Source organism: Pantherophis guttatus, chromosome 7 (genome assembly GCF_059756535.1).
Source record: "Pantherophis guttatus breed Tessera chromosome 7, ASM5975653v1, whole genome shotgun sequence".
Classification (NCBI taxonomy): domain Eukaryota; kingdom Metazoa; phylum Chordata; class Lepidosauria; order Squamata; family Colubridae; genus Pantherophis; species Pantherophis guttatus.
In genome coordinates this window covers 9,558,222-9,577,690 of record NC_142069.1, presented here as the reverse complement: position 1 = coordinate 9,577,690, position 19,469 = coordinate 9,558,222, and the positions used below count along the sequence as shown (strand labels likewise).

General features: G+C 44.1%; 1 long non-coding RNA gene across 1 annotated transcript; it reads left to right on the top strand.

The window, feature by feature from the left end:
* The first annotated feature begins 6,493 nt into the window (after positions 1 to 6,493).
* LOC148112767 (uncharacterized) lies at positions 6,494 to 7,106 on the top strand. Its single transcript, XR_015728708.1, has 2 exons — positions 6,494 to 6,683; positions 6,808 to 7,106. It is a non-coding gene; the product is annotated as an uncharacterized LOC148112767 (long non-coding RNA).
* Positions 7,107 to 19,469: the final 12,363 nt, after the last annotated feature.

The following is a 19,469-nucleotide window of genomic DNA, read 5'->3' as shown; positions in this document are numbered from 1 at the left end:
GTCTGTACAAACCTTAGTTTACTAAATTAAATCAGTCTTTTTCAAACAAAGGCTGTTAATTAACTTTCTTAACAGCCTACAAGAATCCAAAGAATAAATAATTGTAATCTTACTATGGTTGGCAGAAAGCCCAGAAGCAATTTGCAGAGAACTAAGATCAAGATACGAAGGAGAGTGAACTAAAGTTGTTCCCTGCAAATTGCTTCAGTCGGCGTTCCTCCTTAAATAGGCTAAAGGAGTGGCCAATTAGCCCCAAGCCTTACTCTCGAGGAGACCTCCTCCTGAGGAGCCACTCCTGCCTTTTGGCAGCTCTGCGCGCCCGTGCATCGAGAAGAGGCTCCTCCTCTTCTTCCTCTTCACCCATGGAAGCTTCTGGAGTTCTGAAGGCCCTGGTTAAATCCCCGCCTCTGGCACCACATCTTCTCCAGCCTCCTCATTGTCTGACTCGAGTGCCAGCTGCACAGGATGCTGGCGCAGCACCACACCAGCCTCCTCACTATCGGAATCGGTTACTAGCTGCACAGGCCGCTGACAGGCCACAACACTTAGCAACATAAACTTTGGGCTCAATGGTGGTCGTAAGTCAAGGACTATCTGTATTATCCAACATCATGGGTGACCCCACTGCAGCATGGCCGCAGCTGTTTTAACACACCCATTCTGTACATACATACACACAGCCACACCACTGCATTTCCCACCACTGTACATTATGGTGTAATTCCTCCCTAACGCTATTTCCCACATCTGTCAGTGTGACATGTTGGTGGAAAAGGAAAATAACTGCTATTAGCACTGCTCTAAACCTGTTAACGCATATTTTGCAGACAAGTGTGAACTCTCTCAAACGTGCAGGATTTTTTTTTTAAAAAAAAAAAATCATAACAACCACTCAGTGCAATACTTTTCAGCTCAGGAATGTCAGTTGTGGAGAACTCAAATGTATTTATTTCTCTTAGGAATAATCCAGATGCAAACATGTACCCTATTTGGACCTAGCTTAAATATGTTGGTGCCCTCATGAAATATGGAGGCGCCTATTTAGGACCTATCCATTTCCATGATCAGAAAGATATCAGAATTATCACCAAGAATATTTGTGAGCTCAGCTGCTAGTGAAGTTGTGGGTGCTGCTGTGGTCAAGGGATCTTCAGTTTCCATATTCTATGACAGTTTCCCAGCCAGTCTTGCAATCCCTTATTCCCTCCCCCACCCAGCATCAGTCATCTATAGAAAAAGGAAGGGAAGGGAAAAGGAAAAGTGAAGGAAAGGAAAAAGGAAAAAGGAAGAAAGAAAATGGAAAGAGGAAAAAGGAAAAAGGAAAAAGGAAAAAGGAAAGGGGAGGGGGAAGGGGGAAGGGGGAAGGGGGAAGGGGGAAGGGAAGAGGAAAAAGGAAATGGGAAAAGGAAGGGGAGGGGAAGGGAAGAGAAGAGAGGAGAGGAGAAGAGAGGAGGAGAAGAGAGGGGAGGGGAGGGGAAGGGAAGGGAAGGGAGGGGGAGGAGAGAAGAGAAGAGAAGAGAAGAGAGGAGAGGAGAGGAGAGGAGAGGAGAGGAGAGGAGAGGAGAGAAGAGAAGAGAAGAGAAGAGAAGAGAAGAGAAGAGAAGAGAAGAGAAGAGAAGAGAAGAGAAGAGAAGAGAAGAGAAGAGAAGAGAAGAGAAGAGAAGGAGATATTGCCAATACTCCCTCCTAGATTCTAACAAAGCAACTCAATTGGGAAGCCAGCAGGAAGTCAGAAATTGTTCCCGTTCCCACTGCTTACTTGCTCCTCCCTTTGGTTGTTCTGTTTCCCTTCCCACCAAACGTGGTCCCTATTTTTCTACTTGCATTTCTTACGTGCTTTCGAACTGTTAGGTTGGCAGAAGCTTCCCTTACAAAGTGCACATTTTAAAGGATCCATGACAAGCCCATCAGCTAACCTGCTTCGTCTGTTCTGCAGGCACCTATGTTTATGTAATGAAACATAACTGAGGTGGCGCAGTGGTTAGAGTGCAGTACTGCAGCTACTTCAGCTGACTGCTAGTTCAGCAGATCAGCGGATCAAATCTCACTGGCTCAAGGTTGACTCAGCCTTCCATCCTTCCGAGGTGGGTACAATGAGGACCCAGATTGTTGGGGACAATAGGCTATTTAGTATACTGTCTTTGTTGTAAGCCACCCAGAGTCCTCGGAGAGTGGGCAGCATAGAAATACGAAAAAAATAAATAAATAAATAAATAAATAAACATCATCAGCCAGCCAGCCAGCTTCCAACAAGTAAAGTCAAATGGGGGAAGCCAGATTCACTTAATGGCCGCACGATTCGTTGAACAATTGCAACGATTCGCTTAACAACTGTCTCAAGAAAAGTCATAAAATGGGCTAAAGCTCCCTTAACAACTGTCTTGCTTAGCAAAGGAAATTCGGGCATCAATTGTGGTTCATAAGTCAAGGAACCTCTTGCAAGAGGTGGGCTAGCTCTGAATTTAAATGATTTTGAATGGGGAGGTATTAAACGACAAGGATAAGAAATTCCGTCTTTCAACCGTGTTACAATATTCTGCTCAAAAAGGGTCTTTTATTCATTGAATGGGGCCCTTCGGTCTTTACTTTGCCACAGCTCTTCCGAACACGCAGCAGTGAGCGTGCAACCTTTACAATCCAGGCACAGCACAATTGGGGGAAAAGACTAGAGAACGAATGGGCAGAAATCCAGATTCAAAGGGTAAATGCAATGCCGAACGGTTGTGGGTGGGTGTGTAGCAGCTGTTAGGAACTCATTAAAGCACTTTCAACTATTTGTCACAGCTGAGATGGGATGCCAGAAAAAAGAGGAGTTTCGTTTAAAGGTATTCTTTACAGGTGCCATGCGCGTACCGCCATCACACTGTGAATCACATGTTATTACCATTTAAACCCATATTTCTGCACAGCTTTTGGGGGGGGGGGAATGCTAAACCTCACGGACCGGAATGGGACAATTGGCTGCAGTGGCCTGGCCCTGCCTGCTTCACCCCAGCTGCCCCACTGCAGCCAGCCCTCCATGCCCCCCCCATCCCAGCTGCTTCTCCCGGCCCCTGGGGTGGCAGGGCCGGGGTGAAGCGGGCAGGGTCAGGTCTCTTCAGGCAATTGTCCGAGACCCTCACAGATGGGCATTGCACAGGGATGAAATGCTCCCGATTCGGACCGGATCACCCGATCTGGTAGCGATGGCAGCGGGTGGTTCGGAGAACCGGTAGCAAAAATCCCTGCCTCCCCCCGCATGCCCAGCTGAGCCGCACAATCATCAGAGGCTTTTTTATTATTATTATTATTATTTTTAAAAGCATTTTTTCTACAACCTCTTTGGCCGAAAAAATGCTTTTAAAAGTAAAAAAAAAAAAGCCTCTGATGACCGCGTGGCTCAGCTGGGATCGTCAGAGGCTTTTAAAAGAAAAAAAAAGCCTCTGACGATCATGCAACTCAGCTGGGATCGTCAGAGGCTTTTAAAAGAAAAAAAAGCCTCTGACGATCATGCAACTCAGCTGGGATCGTCAGAGGCTTTTAAAAGCATTTTTTAAATAACCTCTTCGGCTGAAGAGGTTGTAGAAAAAATGGTTTTAAAAGTAAAAAAAAAAAGCCTCTGATGACCGCGTGGCTCAGCTGGGATCGTCAGAGGCTTTTAAAAGAAAAAAAAAGCCTCTGACGATCATGCAACTCAGCTGGGATCGTCAGAGGCTTTTAAAAGAAAAAAAAGCCTCTGACGATTATGCAACTCAGCTGGGATCATCAGAGGCTTTTAAAAGAAAAAAAAAGCCTCTGACGATCATGCAACTCAGCTGGGATCGTCAGAGGCTTTTAAAAGCATTTTTTAAATAACCTCTTCGGCTGAAGAGGTTGTAGAAAAAATGGTTTTAAAAGTAAAAAAAAAAAAAAGTTGGCCATGCCCACCCAGTCACATTACCCCCCGCCAAGCCATGCCCACAGAACCGGTAGTAACAAACGTTACATTTCACCACTGGCATTGAACCTCTACTATTGTCAACTCGTAAAGCATTCCAGGCTTTCTTTCAAGTTGCCATAAGCAGGAGGGGGGAGAACTGATGGAGCTGTTCGACTGCCTTGACCAAAAGCACATTCCACACATGCCTTTCTCCAGATTGTATCCCAGGTTACTGGAGCCAGCATGAGGGGTGTGGTTTCTACAGCCTGCCAATGTACTCCATTGGAGAATGTGATTTATGACACACCCAGGGAGGAGGAGGGAAACAGGGTCATAGGGGGCCGTAAATTACGTGGAGGCAGAGCTGACTCTGCTTGGGTAATGGCCGAAATGTTGCTCCTAATAAATAACTGGATTTCTTTTGAAACTTGGCTCGAGGCTCATGAATTAATTAGGGCATCTTTCGGAAACTTGACAACTATCTGAATACAAGTCTGGTTGGATGGGGTCAATCATGTAGCAATAGCAATAACATTTAGACTTATATATACCGCTTCCCAGTGCTTTACAACCCTTTGTAAGCAATTTAGAGATTCAGTGTATTGCCCCCAACAATATGGGTCCTCGTTTTACCGACCTCGGAAGGATGCAAGGATGAGTCAACCTCGAGCCTGGTGAGATTCAAACTGCCAAATTACAGGCAGCCGGCAGTCAGCAGAAGTAGCCTGCAGTACTGCACTCTAACCACTGTGCCACTGAAGCTAATTTATATCTAATTTAGGAGGGAAAAAATGTTGCCAGAATTCAATTCTGTCCCCATCCCATTCACATAAACAAACTGAAAGTGAGCCGTTATTTAAGGGTGGCCAAGTTTTGCATTTCGAAGGAGAAATCATGACGTAGCGAATAATTTCTCCTTCCTTCCTAAGAGGGCATTTTTACAGTGTTACCAAAAGAAGAGAATATTTGTAGCTCAGGATTGAATTGTGGGGTGGGAGGGGGGGTTCTTGATGCGCTTTGAGCTTGGATGTTTTCTTGCAGATGTTTCATTACCCAACTAGGGAACATCATCAGTGCTAGAAGGGAGTTGAACCTCACTCTCTTCTATCACTGATGATGTTGCCTAGTTGGGTAATGAAACGTCTGCAAGAAAACATCCAAGCTCAAAGAGCATCAAGGACCCCACATTTTACAGTGTTACTTGTGGTTATACCAGGGGTGAAATGCTCCCGGTTTGGACCGGATCGCCTGATCCGGTAGCGAAGGCGGTGGTTGGTTTGGAGAACTGGTAGCAAAAATCGCTGCCCCCCACCACCATGCCCAGCTGAGCTGCACGATCATAAGAGGCTTTTTTTTTTTACTTTTAAAAGCATTTTTTCTACAACCTCTTCCGATGAAAAAATGCTTTTAAAAGTAAAAAAAAAAAAAGCCTCTGATGATCGTGCGGCTCAGCTGGGCATGGTGGGGGGGGGAGGGATTTTTGCTACCGGTTCTCCGATAGGTTTTTTCTACGAACTCTTCCGATGAAAAAATGCTTTTAAAAGTTAAAAAAAAAGCCTCTGATGATCGCGCAGCTCAGCTGGGATCGTCAGAGGCTTTTCAAAGCATTTTTTTCTGCAACCTCTTGGCCAAAGAGGTGGTTTAAAAAATGCTTTGAAAAGTCTCTGACGATCCCAGCTGAGTTCCCTGATGGCAGAGAGGCATTTTTTAAAAAGCCTCTCTGACGATCCCAGCTGAGTTCCTGATCAGCAGAGAGGCTTTTCAAAGCATTAGAAAAAATACTTTGAATTTTTTTTTTAAAAAAAAAGTTGGCCACGCCCACCCAGTCACATTAACTCCCCCCCACCAAGCCACGCCCACAGAACCAGTAGTAACAGATTTTACATTTCACCCCTGGGTTATACCACTCTCACTTAAGTCTTAGCTACTTAGATTCTTCTTAGATTCTCCATGAGAGATTCTAGAGCTTAATCAAACACAAGAAAATTCTAGAGTTTAGAATTCTAGACCTTAATCAAACACAAGGAAACAAAATACGCTTCGCTTTCCAGCAGACAATCCTCTATTTGAGGAGTTTCGCTCCCATCTCAAGAAGTATTTTATAAGATTCTTCATGTTGTGTGAATTCTTGCCTCGCCTAGAAATCTTAACTGAAGAATGACTGCTGTTGTGCCAAAGAGATATCGGTTTTGGAAAAGGTGCATATAAGTCCAGAACAAAGCCTTAGTAAAAGCGTATTGCTTCTGATTGTATTGTGGCCCGTCAGTGGCCTGCGCGGATCATGGCTGATCCCGACGAAGAGGAGGCTGGTGTGGTGTCGCGCCAGCAGCCTGCGCAGCCAGTGCTCGTGTCGGACAGCGAGGAGGCTGAAGAGGATGTGGTGCCAGAGGCAGAGACTCAACCAGGGCCTTCAGAACCTCCAGAGGCTCCTTCAAGTGGAGAGAGCGAAGTGGAGGAGCCTCTCCTCAATGCTCGAGCACGCAGGGCTGCCAAAAGGCAGGAGTGGCTATTCAGGAGGAGGAGGAGGTCTCCTCGAGAGTAGGGCTTGAGGATAATTGGACACTCCCTTAGCCTATTTAAGTCGCACGCAGCTAGTGCTTTCTTGCTGGAAACAACTCGTATTTATGATCTGAGTATTTTGGTTTATCATATCTTGTTTTCTCGGGCTGGTTGCCGACCTTTGCCGGTCTTGTTTATTCTTGCTACTTAATAAATTTGATAAGGACCGTTGGTGTGTGTCAATATCCTCGGAAATCCGGAGCTGGGGCAGAACAGATTGGCAGAAGTAATTCTTTCTTTTTGAACCAGGCAACTTAATCCATGTTTTGTATTGCTAATTTAGGTCAAACGAAATCTTTACCAGGGAAAAGTTGATTGCTTTTGATGTCCCTGTATTTCTTATATTCCAGGCCAGAGCAAGGCCATTGATTCTCATAATTGATTCTGATAAAAGATTTGCTGTCACCACCCTGCCCTTCTTCATCTTATCTAATCCCGGTTGGCATTTGAGTCGCCGCGCAAAAGCAGAAACGCCATCTCAATACGCAGCGGATCGCAAAGCCTTTCATTAAAAATATTCCAGTGGTATAGAGTGCTACAGGGGGCACCTAATTAAATCAGAGAAGAATTAAAACTACTGTGTGTTTTCTCTTCGCTCAGGGAGTGAATTAATTGTCCCTAATAAAAAAGATTTGGTTGACAACAGTAAGACGGTTACGACAATCTTTTCCGTGTTTCGTGGTAAGTCAGTAAGGATACACTTGCTTCCCTAGGAGCCTTTGTAATTTGGCGGCTTTGGGGGCAAAGCTAAGACATAGTAAAGGTCCCTTATCCAAGAGAAATTCAAGTTGAAATGTCAATAGAGGAGAGGATCCCAAGGAGGGAAAAGGAAAAACAAAAGAAGCAAGAATGACTGCCATGGCCCTGTAGCAGTTACGACAATTAAACTTTATGCCCACAAATAGGCATAAGAAGTTTACATGAGGAGATTAATGGGAGAGAATTCAGAAGCTATATATGTAAATTTGTGTATATTTTTACACATATTATACAAATTTACATATGTATATTTAGGTGTGTGTAGGTATGTGTCTGTCTGTCTGTCTGTCTGTCTGTCTGTGTATGTATGTATGTATGTATGTATGTATGTATGTATGTATGTATATTTTCTTATAGCACTCTGGATTTCTATCCTCTGTATAAGTCACTGCCAGGTTTAAATATTGATGTTCTTCTTCGAACATTTTATTTGACAAATTTTTATGAAAGTTTTAAAAGAATAGAAAAAGTAATACAAACTGTTAAAGAGTAAAAGGAAGACAGGAAGAAAGGAAAAAAGGAGGAAAGGAAGAAAGGAATAGGGAGGGAGGGAGGGAGGGAGGGAGGGAGGGAGGGAGGGAGGGAGGAAGGAAGGAAGGAAGGAAGGAAGGAAGGAAGGAAGGAAGGAAGGAAGGCGAAGGAGGCTTGGTGGCACAGCAGACTAAAGCACTGTTAAGTAACACCAGCTGCCTGCAATTACTGCAGGTTCGAATCTCTCCAAGGCTCAAGGTTGACTCAGCCTTCCATCCTTTCTAAGGTAGGTGAAATGAGGACCCAGTTTGTGGGGGCAATAAGCTGACTTTGTATAAATATACAAAAGTATGAAGGCTATTGCTTAACGCACTGTAAGCCACCCTGAGTCTTCGGAGAAGGGTGGCATATAAATCAAATTAAAAATAAATAAATAAATAAATAAATAAATAAATAAATAAATAAATAAATAAATAAGGAAGGTTCCAATTTACTTTGCAGCAAATATAACGACAATTACAAAATTATTTCTTATTTTATGATTACAAAAGAAAGCTCACTCTTTAGTATTATCCCGGGTTTTTTTTCGTAATCATTGAAAGCAAAATCAAAACTGCATTATTTTTCCATTTTATGTAAAAAGTCTTTCCAGTCAATCATATATATAGACTTTGGGTTTTTCTCTATAATCAAAGAAGTTACCAATACAGGAAAATATTTGTAGCTCGGTGGGGGGTGGGGGGGAATTCAAATAATTTAACAACAGGTTTTGTGAGCGTGGCTAGGTGGTCATGTGACTGGATGGGCGTGGCTAGGTGGTCATGTGACTGGGTGGGCGTGGCCAACTCGACATCATTTCTTTGCCCTAATTACATCCTGTTTGTTATGAAGGTTTCTGCCATCTGCCTCTCATTCCCAGAATGGCTTTCCAAATTATTTTTCAATTTTAATTTAAAATTAATTTTTATATTATTTAATATTAATTTAATAATCCGAATTTCCAAAGATTATTGAGTGACTTTGGGTCTGTCAGCATAATACAGGTAGTCCTCAATTTACAACCACAATTGAGCCCAACAGTTCCATTACGAAGCCAGACAATTGTTACGTGAGTTTTGCCCCATTTTACGACCTTTCTTGCCAAAGTTGTTAAGCGAATCACTGCACTTGTTAAATTGGTAACACGGTTGTTAAGTGAATCTGGCTTCTCCATTGACTTTGCTTATCAGAAGGTCGCAAAAGGCGATCACATGACCCCAGGATGCTGCAACTGTCATAAGTACCTGTCAGTTGCCAAGCATCGGAACTTTGATCACCTGACCGTGGGGATGCTGCAACGGTCGTATGCGTGAAAAACGATCATAAGTCACTTTTTTCAGTGCCGTTGAATAGTCATTAAACAAATGATTGTAAGTTGAGGACTACCTATATCAGTGATAGCTAACCTTTTTGCCATCACATGCCAAAAGCGGGGGGAGTGCGGTGGGGTCACATGCACGTGTGCCCACATCCATAATTCTATGAGCCCCCCCATGCTCCCCCCCGCTTTTGGCACGCGATGGCATGGTGGGTACGGTAGGCCCGTTTTTTTGCCCTCCCCAGGCTCCAGAGCCTTTCTAGGAGCCTGGGGAGGGCAAAAACGGCCTCCCCCCCCCAAGGCCCTCCAGAGGCCAGAAACAATCAGCTGGCTGGCGCACGCATGCGTGCCGGAGCTGAGCTCGAGTGCCCACCAATATGGCTCCGCGTGCCACCTGTGGCACCCATGCCATAGGTTCGCCATCACGGACCTATATCATCTTCTTTTTAAATAGGCTGTACACCACCCTGAGTCCTTCGGGAGAAGGGCGGTATAGAAATAAAATTATTATTATTATTATTATTATTATTATTATTATTATTATTATTATTACTATTATTATTACTATTATTATTATTATTACCCCATAATCCCTTGCGGGGTGGAGTCCGGGCAGCTGAATGGAGCTAGCAAAGTGTTTTAATGGCCAGATGCCCTCCCTGTTGCCAATGCGGAGTTTTGTTCAGCAGATATATTCTCAATGTGCCCAAAGAGAGAAATATCTGCCTCTTCCTAGGATCGAACTCACAGCCTCCTGATTGTGAGGCGAGAGCCTCATCTCTAGGCCACCACACCACTCCAGAGGACTACCTATATGTCAGGCTTCAAATCCCATTATCCCAGTCAATTGGGCTAAGGATGATGGGAGCTGTAGTTTGCCACACCTTGAAGATGCCAAAAGTGGGGGCAAAAGTGAGAGCTCTGTCTTGGCTGGTTCATTTAAGTTGTTGTGCTTCCTGCACAAGCCATTCTGTTCATTATCTTTCTCATTATCCAAATAGGCGAGCTGATTGTCCCTTTGTTCATTCTGCACAGGTTGCAGTTCTGAGTCCATCTCCGCGCAGCTGGTCCTGGCGGGTGGCCAGTCACTCCATCCACCTACACGTGGTCTTCTTTCTCCTTTATGGTCGTGATTAGAAGGCCATTTCATGCCATTAGGAAGACGGTCCCTGCCAATGGCAGAGAAAGGCGTCTGTCCACTTAAGTATCTAACCTCGTATCAGAAGACGAAACGGAATAGCACGCCATTTTTTTTTTAATTTGGGATCGATCGGCGAGTACCTAAAAGTAAGATGGGTGACTTGTAACCATTTTTAAAAGTCCTATATGGACATCATTTTCTTTTTTTTTCTTTTTTTAATTTGATTTATATGCCACCCTTCTCCGGAGACTCAGGGCGGCTTACAATGCGTTAAGCAATGGCCTTCATACTTGTGTATATTTATACAAAGTCAGCTTATTGCCCCCACAAACTGGGTCCTCATTTAACCTACCTTAGAAAGGATGGAAGGCTGAGTCAACCTTGAGCCTGGTAAGATTCGAACCTGCAGTAATTGCAGGCAGCTGAATGTTAATAACAGGGTTAATAACAGGGTGCATTAAACCACTGTACTACCAAGGCTCCATCATCATGATGGAGAAAACAAATAACATAATAAAGTCTCTTGATTTTTTTTTTATGACATATGTCATCTTCTCCAACTTTGTGTTCCAGATAAACAGTGACTGATATTGCTAATTCTTCGAATTGCATATAATATAGAACAGGGGTGTCAAACTGGATTTCTTCGAAGGCCGGATCGGTATTGTAGTTCTCCTCCGTTGGCTGGGTGGAGGCAGGGGAGATGGGACGGACTCCTCCTGCAGCACCCTGCCAGCCAAAACAGAGCCGGATCCAGCCAACGGAATGCGTAAATCTGACCCGCGAGTCAGATCAGAGGGTCCTTGAAGCACTTGGAGGTTTATCTGTGACCTCAGGGACACCTGAGTGGTGCTCCTGGTTCCCATAGTCTGCAATTTTTTCCTCTGGAATTCCATTCCTACTCCCACACCATTCATCCCAAATTGTATAGCTAAAAGTCTGTAGAGATTCACAGTCATCCAGGTCATGGTGGTCCCAAAAGTGTTTTTTCAGGAGACCACTGAACTTTCTTGTTTTTTGTTCTTTTGAAGATGTTTTCTCCAAGTGCTTCAATGACCCTCTAACAGGATGCAAATGACCAGCTGTCTGCAAGGAATATAAATCCTTCCATTCCCCACTATCCTGTCAGAGCTGAAGAAGCTTCTTGAATGAGAAGCAGGGGTGAAATCCAGCAGGTTCTGAAGAACCGGTAGCAGAAATTTTGACTAGTTCGGAGAACCGGTAAATACCACCTCTGGCTGGTCGGAGAACCGGTAAATACCACCTCTGGCTGGTCCCAGAGTGGGGTAGGAATGGAGATTTTGCAGTATCCTTCCCCCAGGAGCAGGGAGGGAATGGGGATTTTGCATTATCCTTCCCTTGGAGTGGGGTGGGAATGGAGGTTTTGCAGTATCCTTCCCCTGCCATGCCCACCAAGCCACACCACACCTACCAAGCCAGAACTGGTAGTAAAAACAATTGAATTTCACCACTGATGATTAAACCCAAAGATGATATTTTAAGGCTCGCGGTCGCAAAGAGATGTCAAAATGGGCTACCATTTGCTATGCCCATTTAGAAAAATCAAACATCTCGCTTGCACATTCCTCCTAAGATAATTTTAAAAATCATTGCATTTTTATCTGAAAATCTGGGGGAAAATATGCTGTTTTTATAGCACAACACAGTTGGCAATCCTTCACTTTCACAAAATGTGGGCTGGAACGTGCCTGACTAACGATTAATGATGCTCATTAAAAAATGAAGTTCTGGTAAAATTCATTAATGCTTGGCTTGAGTCTTGCTAACAGTTACGCAACATTAGGAGCAAGGCAATTACAGATCTTGGCTGCAACTCATTGGGAGATAAAAGGAGAAAAATAACACTTTCTTCTTAGTAACTCACCCACAAGACATTGAGGTATCTTTGATGGCAACTGGAAAGAGCAGGTGGCGAGAATGACACACAACTTGTCTCTCGCAACTGCTTTCTACCTAGTGTCCTCAAAAGATTTTGGGATTGCAATTCTGGCTAGGACTCCTGGAGCACCTCAGGCAAAGCAATGGAACTCCTTATCCGTGAGAGATTTCTACAATAGTGGCCAAAATTGTGGAAACCTTTTGGGGAAAGTGTATTTTTGAGGTTTGATGGCTAATAATACCACTTTTTTTTTCTTTTTTTGGAGTTTCCAGATAATCCTATTCCACTCCTGGAATGGCCTGGGAATAGCCCAGACCTTAACCCAATTGAAAATCTATGGAGCCAACTAAAGACACTTGTTAGTCAGAAGTGACCCAGCAATAAAACCCAGTTAATCGAAGCAATCATTCAATTTTGGTTTCACATTAGAACAGCTGCAGAACTAAAAGACTTGGTTCACTCCATGGGAAGACGTTGTAAGGCCATAATTCATGCTAAAGGTTACCCAACTAAGTGTTAGCTGACGTGGTGATAATTTTTGTCCATCTCGTTTTTTCTAGGTGATTCACTTTTCTTCTTTATACTGTAACTGCTATTTTAACAGCAAATCCTTCATGAAAGTTATTGCATTACATTCTTGATTAAATTATCTTTCCATTGATATATAATTTTATGGTACTACTCAAAAAAAAAAGAAGTGGTGTTATTAGCTAGTTTTTGAAAATACATTTTTCCCAAAAGTTTTCCACAATTTTGGCCACTACTGTAGAGGACCTCACTTTGTGTATTTTCGATCAGAGCTCAGCAGTAAAAAGTTCACTTCAATTTTCAACCATCCAGATTAACTCTCACCAACCAGCAAGGAATTAGCAAGTTAATGAGACTTAGACATTTGCTCCTAAGACCCTAAAGAATTTATGCCCTAATTTGCAAGCATTTGTTATGCACGTCTTTCCAAGGCTTTTTAGAAATGGATGTGAGTATAAATCAGGGGCGTCAAACTCGATTTCATTGAGGACTACATCAGTGTTGTGTTTGACCTTGGGGGTGTGGGTAGGCGTGTCGCCAGGGTGAGTGTGGCTAGCTCAACATCACTCGTGTCGGGGGCACCTGTGGTGGCCCGAGCGCTCTGCCAGCAAAAACGGGCTCCCGAGCCCCGTTTTCAGCTGCAACGGCCTCCTGCAACCCTCTGCCAGCAAAAACAGAGCTCAGGAGCTCCGTATTCACTGGCAGAGGCACCACGGGCCAGTCATTTGCTGTTTCCAGAGCGGCCCCATGGCTCAGATCCAGGGGTGAGCTGCTGGGGGTTCACAGGGGTTCGGGAGAACCTCTAGCTAAGATTCTGTGCAGTTCGGAGAACCCCCAAATCCCACTCCTGGCTGGCCCTGCCCACCCCACCCCTCCCCTCCCAGGAGTCCCCACGCAGCCCATTTTGGATACAGGTAAGTGCAGGCCGCGCGCAGAGGCTCGGGGAGGGTGAAAAGAGCCTGTAGTACAGTGGACTAAAGCACTGTTATTAACAGATTAACATCTGCTGCTTGCCTTTACTGCAAGTTCAAATCTCACCAGGTTCAAGATTGACTCAGCCTTCCATCCTTTCAAAGGTAGGTGAAATGAGGACCCAGATTGTGGGGGCAATAAGCTGACTTTGTATAAATATTAAAAAGTATGAAGGCTATTGCTTAACGCATTGTAAGCCGCCCTGAGTCTCCGGAGAAGGGCGGCATATAAATTAAAGCAAAAAAAAAAAAAAACCAGGCCCATTTCCAGCCTCCAGAGGGCCTCTGGAGCCTGGGGAGACCGTTTTTGCCCTCCTGGAGACTCAAGGAAAGCCTCCGGAGTCTGGGGAGGGCAAAAATACCCCTCCCACCCACGGTGCAGGAAGCCAACTAGGCCACGCCCACCCAGCAACCGGGCAGAGAACCCCTTGCTAAAATTTTTGAAGCCCACCCCTGGCCAGATCTAAGCACCTTGCGGGCCCGGATCCAGCCTGCGGGTCTTGAGTTTGACACCCTGGTATAGATGATCTTCTTTATGTCCCATATATTGCTTTAGGTGCATTATTTCTTGAATGTAATCAATCTTTTAGGGCAGACACTGTGTAATAAACAGCGTCACCAAATGTTTCTCAACCTTAGCCACTTTAAGATATATGGACTTCAATTTCCAGGATTCCCCAGCCAGTGTGGCTGGCTGGGGAACCTTGGGAGTTGAAGTCCACATTATCTTGAAGTTGCCAAGGTTGGGGAACGTTTTAAGGTGACCCTGTGTTTATTACATTTTGTGTCTTTTCACACCCTTGAAAATAGATGCTAGGAAAGATTTCCAATTACAGATTTCAGTTTGTTGTTAACTCTCTGGTGCAAATGTCTATGGAGATTCTCAGTCATCCAGGTCATGTTTGTGCCAAAGGTGCTTTTTCAAGAGGCAACTTGGACTTTCTGGTTTTTCTTTGAAGACATTTCGCTTCTCATCCAAGAAGCTTCTTCAGCTCTGCTTCTTCAAAGCGTCTTCAAAGAAAAAACAGAAAGTCCCGTCCAGTGGTGAAATCTAAAATTTGTTACTACCAGTTCTGTGGGTGTGGCTTGGTGGGGGTGGTGGGGGTAAAAGAGCCTTGGTAGCACAGTGGACGAATGCACTGTTATTAACATCTGCTGCTTGCAATTACTGCAAGTTCAAATCCCACCAGGCTCAAGGTTGACTCAGCCTTCCATCCTTTCAAAGGTAGGTAAAATGAGGACCCAGATTGTGGGGGCAATAAGCTGACTTTGTATAAATATACAAAAGTATGAAGGATATTGCTTAACGCATTGTAAGCCGCCCTGAGTCTCCGGAGAAGGGCGGCATATAAATTAAAGCAAAAAAAATGTGACTGGGTGGGCGTGGCCAATTTTTTTTTTTTTACTTTTAAAACCATTTTTTCTACATTTTTTCGGCAAAGAGGTTGTAAAAACATGCTTTCAAAAGGCTCTGACGATCCCAGCTGAGTTGCCTGATCGGCAGAGACTTTTTTTCTTTTAAATGCCTCTGACGATCAGGCAACTCAGCTTGGATCGTCAGAGGCGTTTAAAAGAAAAAAACCCTTTTTTTCTTTTAAATGCCTCTGATGATCCAAGCTGAGTTGCCTGATCGTTAGAGGCGTTTAAAAGAAAAAAAGGGTTTTTTTCTTTTAAAAGCCTTTGATGATCCCAGCTGAGCCGCGCGATCATCAGAGGGTTTTTTTTTTTACTTTTAAAAGCATTTTTTCTGCCGAAGAGGTTGTAGAAAAAAATGCTTTTAAAAGTAAAAAAAAAAAAAAGCCTCTGATGATTGTGTGTCTCAGCTGGGCATGGGGGTGGGAGGGCAGGGATTTTTGCTACCAGTTCTCCAAACCACCTGCATCCATCGCTACCGGATCGGGTGATCCGGTCCGAACCGGGAGCATTTCACCCCTGGTCCAGTCGCTTCTTGAAAAAGTACCTTTGGGTCTCTTGTGAAAAATAAAACTTTTTTTAAAGCATGTAAATTAATTGCCTTAAATTTGTGGTGTGGTGAATAAAATGCAGTAGGATTGGGGTGATTCAGTTTTCAGTCTGTTCTCAACCATGAAAATGTCTGGATGACATATCACTTTCCCAGCTCAACTTAATTTTCAGGGTTATTGTAGGAAAAATGGAGAAGGGAGTGCCGCTGTATGCTAGTTCAAGCTTCTGCAGTGTATGAATCTAATAAATTATGCTGAATGGGTGGTGTGCCATAAAATACCTTTTTTGTTCTTGTTTTGCTATAGGTTACTTCAGTGGTGGGTTCCTCCCGGTTCGGTCCGGTTCGGCCGAGCCGGTAGCGGTGACAATATGATGTCACCGAACCGGTTCTCCCCCCCTCGCCCTCCCCCCCACCCCCTCACGTTATTCTTACCTTTTATTTGGTCCCACCCCCAATCTATTGCTGCCTCCTGAGTCCCAGCTGATGACTAGAGGGAAAAAAACTGTTTAAACTCTTGCCGGGGGGCTTCAAAGGGCCGCCCTACAGCTGATCAGTGTTAAAAGCAAATAAATGAGTCGGGTTGTAAGTGCGAGGACTGGTTGTAAGTGCGAGGACCTTCCAGAAATGTCTCTGACCAGCTAGCCACGCCCACCTAGTCACATGACCTCCAAGCCACACCCACAAAATAAGCCACGCCCACAGAACCGGTAGTAAAAAAATTTAGAACCCACTCTTGGGTTAATTGCTTGGTATTTTATGAAGTATAATGATTTATTGGCACCTGGTTAGTGTTTGGTATCCGCCCAAGTTATGGAGGATTAATGTAATCACTCAGACAATTATTCAAGAAGTATTCTGTTACTTGCAAATTACATTTATATCCAAACCTTTCTAAGAATTTAAGGTGGTGTATATGATTCTCCTAACGGGAGAAACATTTTCTGAATATTTTAAGCTTGAAATACTGTAGTAAACTTTAATGTTCCGGGCTGAAAATATAATAACCTCCAGATTTTGATCTTTGTCCTGGGTTTGGAACAAACTTAAGGCATGTTGTACGGTACTATATTACTTTAAGTGCTCCTCTGATTTAGCATTTTGCTTTTAAAAGACATTATTTATTCCAAGCCACAATGTCCTGGAAAATGCATTACTCAACAAAACAGCCGCCCCAAATTGCTCTGGATAAATTACCAGTTCATATTTGTAACAATATCATTTTCAGGCATACTTTTTCGTATCCTGTGTCAAATGCAAGTATATATATATATATATATATATATATATATATATACAGAAACGTCGCCAAGACACTTCCAATTTTACGTGGGAGAAGACCCGAATAACCAAAGACCTACATACAAACACCCGCAAAAACCTGAGAAAACATATATATACAGTATATATATACACTGTACAGCTACATGAGTTTGCATGCTGTATGGCTAGGTTGTTGAACTTTCAGCTTATCATGCCCTCGTCACCTCTCGTCTGGACTACTGCAATGCTCTCTACATGGGGCTCCCCTTGAGGTGCACTCGGAGGCTCCAACTGGCGCAGAGTGCGGCCGCGCGGGTGGTTATGGGAGCGACGTGGAGTTCCCATGTAACACCTCTCCTGCGTGAGCTGCACTGGCTCCCGGTGGTCTTCCAAGTGCGCTTCAAGGTTCCGGTTATCACCTTTAAAGCGCTCCATGGCTTAGGACCTGGTTATCTACGGGACCGCCTGCTACCACCAATAGCCTCCCACCGACCAGTACGCTCTCATAGAGAGGGGTTCCTCCGGGTGCCGTCGGCCAAACAATGTCGACTGGCGGCGCCTAGGGGGAGAGCCTTCTCTGTGGGGGCACCTATGATCTAGAACGAGCTCCCCCCCGGAGATACGGAGGATCCCAGATCTGCGCACCTTCCATCGCGCGCTTAAGACTTTTTTATTCCATCAAGCTGGCCTGGCCTAAATCTTCTCCCCTTTTTGAATGTAAATTTTAATTTGTTTTAAATTATGGGGTATTTTAAATTCAGCCAAATTATTTAATTCGTTTTTAATTTATTTTAAATTTTTGTATTTATGTGTTTTATCTTGTGGCTGTTCACCACCCTGAGTCCTTCGGGAGAAGGGCGGTATAGAAATTTAATAAAATAAATCAAATAAATCAAATGTGAAGCTGTGTTGCATTGTTTGTTGAGCTTTGCCGACTAGTGTCACGCACAAGAAATTACCCACTATACACGGGGCACTAGGAAGTTCAAAATAGCCAGAAAATTTGTTGTTCTTAGATTATATTGAAATACCAGGCTCTCTTTCACTGCTGTAATTAAACTACTGGATTAGAGCAGAGAGAGGTCAGGTTCTAAGCAAGCCTTGGTCATTGAACCTCACTGAATGACTATGGGTTGGTTAAAAAGGTAAAGGTTCCCCTTGCACATATGTGCTAGTCGTTCCTGACTCTAGGGGGCGGTGCTCATCTCTGTTTCAAAGCCAAAGAGCCAGCGCTGTCCGAAGACGTATCTGTGGTCATGTGGCCGGCATGACTCAACACCAAAGGCGCACGGAACACTGTTACCTTCCCAGCAAAGGTGGTCCCTGTTTTTCTACTTGCATTTTTTCCTTGCTTTCGAACTGCTAGGTTGGCAGAAGCTGGGACAAGTCACGGGAGCTTACCTCGTTACGCGGCACTAAGGATTTGAACCAGTAGTGGGATTCAAATTCTGGCGCTACTGGTTTGCTATTGGGAGCGCGCGGGAGCGCACGCTAGCTTTGCGAGCGTGTGCTGGTTCTGCACATGCGCAGAGCATTTTTGATGACGTCTGGGCGGGTGGGTGGAGCCTCCCGTCACCACTGCTACCGGTTCACCCCACCCACCTTTCGATCGACAAGTTCAGCATTTTAGCCACTGAGCCACCTCGTGGTTTGAGAAGGTGGTTACTCTTTCTCAAAGCAGCCTACCTGATAAGGATGTTGTGGAGAAAAATATAGGAGTGTGATCTTATTGTTCCTGTGACTGTTTTGTTTGGAATTAATTCCTCCTGAATATTTTATTCGAATTATTTCCTGAGCTGTTTTAGCTAAATGATCCATTGGAAGCATTTAATATACTAGAAGAGTCCAGTATATTGATAATAATTTTTTGGGCGGGGAGAAAGAATCTACCAGTAAGCCAGATCATAATCACTCCTTTTTGAATGAAGTCAGTTTTGAAGCGTGAGAACATAGAGACTGAACTTGAGACGAAGTTTGTTGTCAATGGCCAACCTATATCCAGAGCATGGAGAACTTTCCCCTATATTATTAAAAGCTAATGATCTTGTATCTATAATATACATTTATATCTGTAATCTCTTTTGCCAAGCTTTTAAAAGCAGCAATCATTTTAGCCTTTTAAAAAACACACCGCCAGTTCAAATCAACTAGAATGAAGTAACTTATTTCAGCCGAAAGGTAGAACTTGCAAATTTTTAGGACTATTGCCTTACTCTGGCTGCGAAGGTCTGCCTTTCCAGTCTTTAGCATAGCAAAAGGTAACATTTCCTCTGCCCAGTCATGTCTGATTCCAAGGGGCGGCGTTTATCTCGGTTTCCTAGCTGAGGAAGCCAGTGTTGTCTGAAGACTCTTTCCATGGTCATGTGGTGGCATGGCTATATGCCAAAGTACACGGAACAGTTTCCACCAAACTATTTTTCAAAAATGAATTTTTGAGAATATAAGACACACTCCCCCCCCCTCAAAGAGGGTGAATATTTGGGTGCATCTTATACACTGAATGTAGCCCTACCCATGAGGCCAAAATTGCGAGGCACGGTGGTGGTGATGATCTGTGACAAACCCTACAGCCTGGAACAGCTGATTGGGGGTATTCCGGGAGGCCGATCCACCCAATCAGCTGCTTGTGCTGAATCAGGCTGCAATAATATGCTGAAGC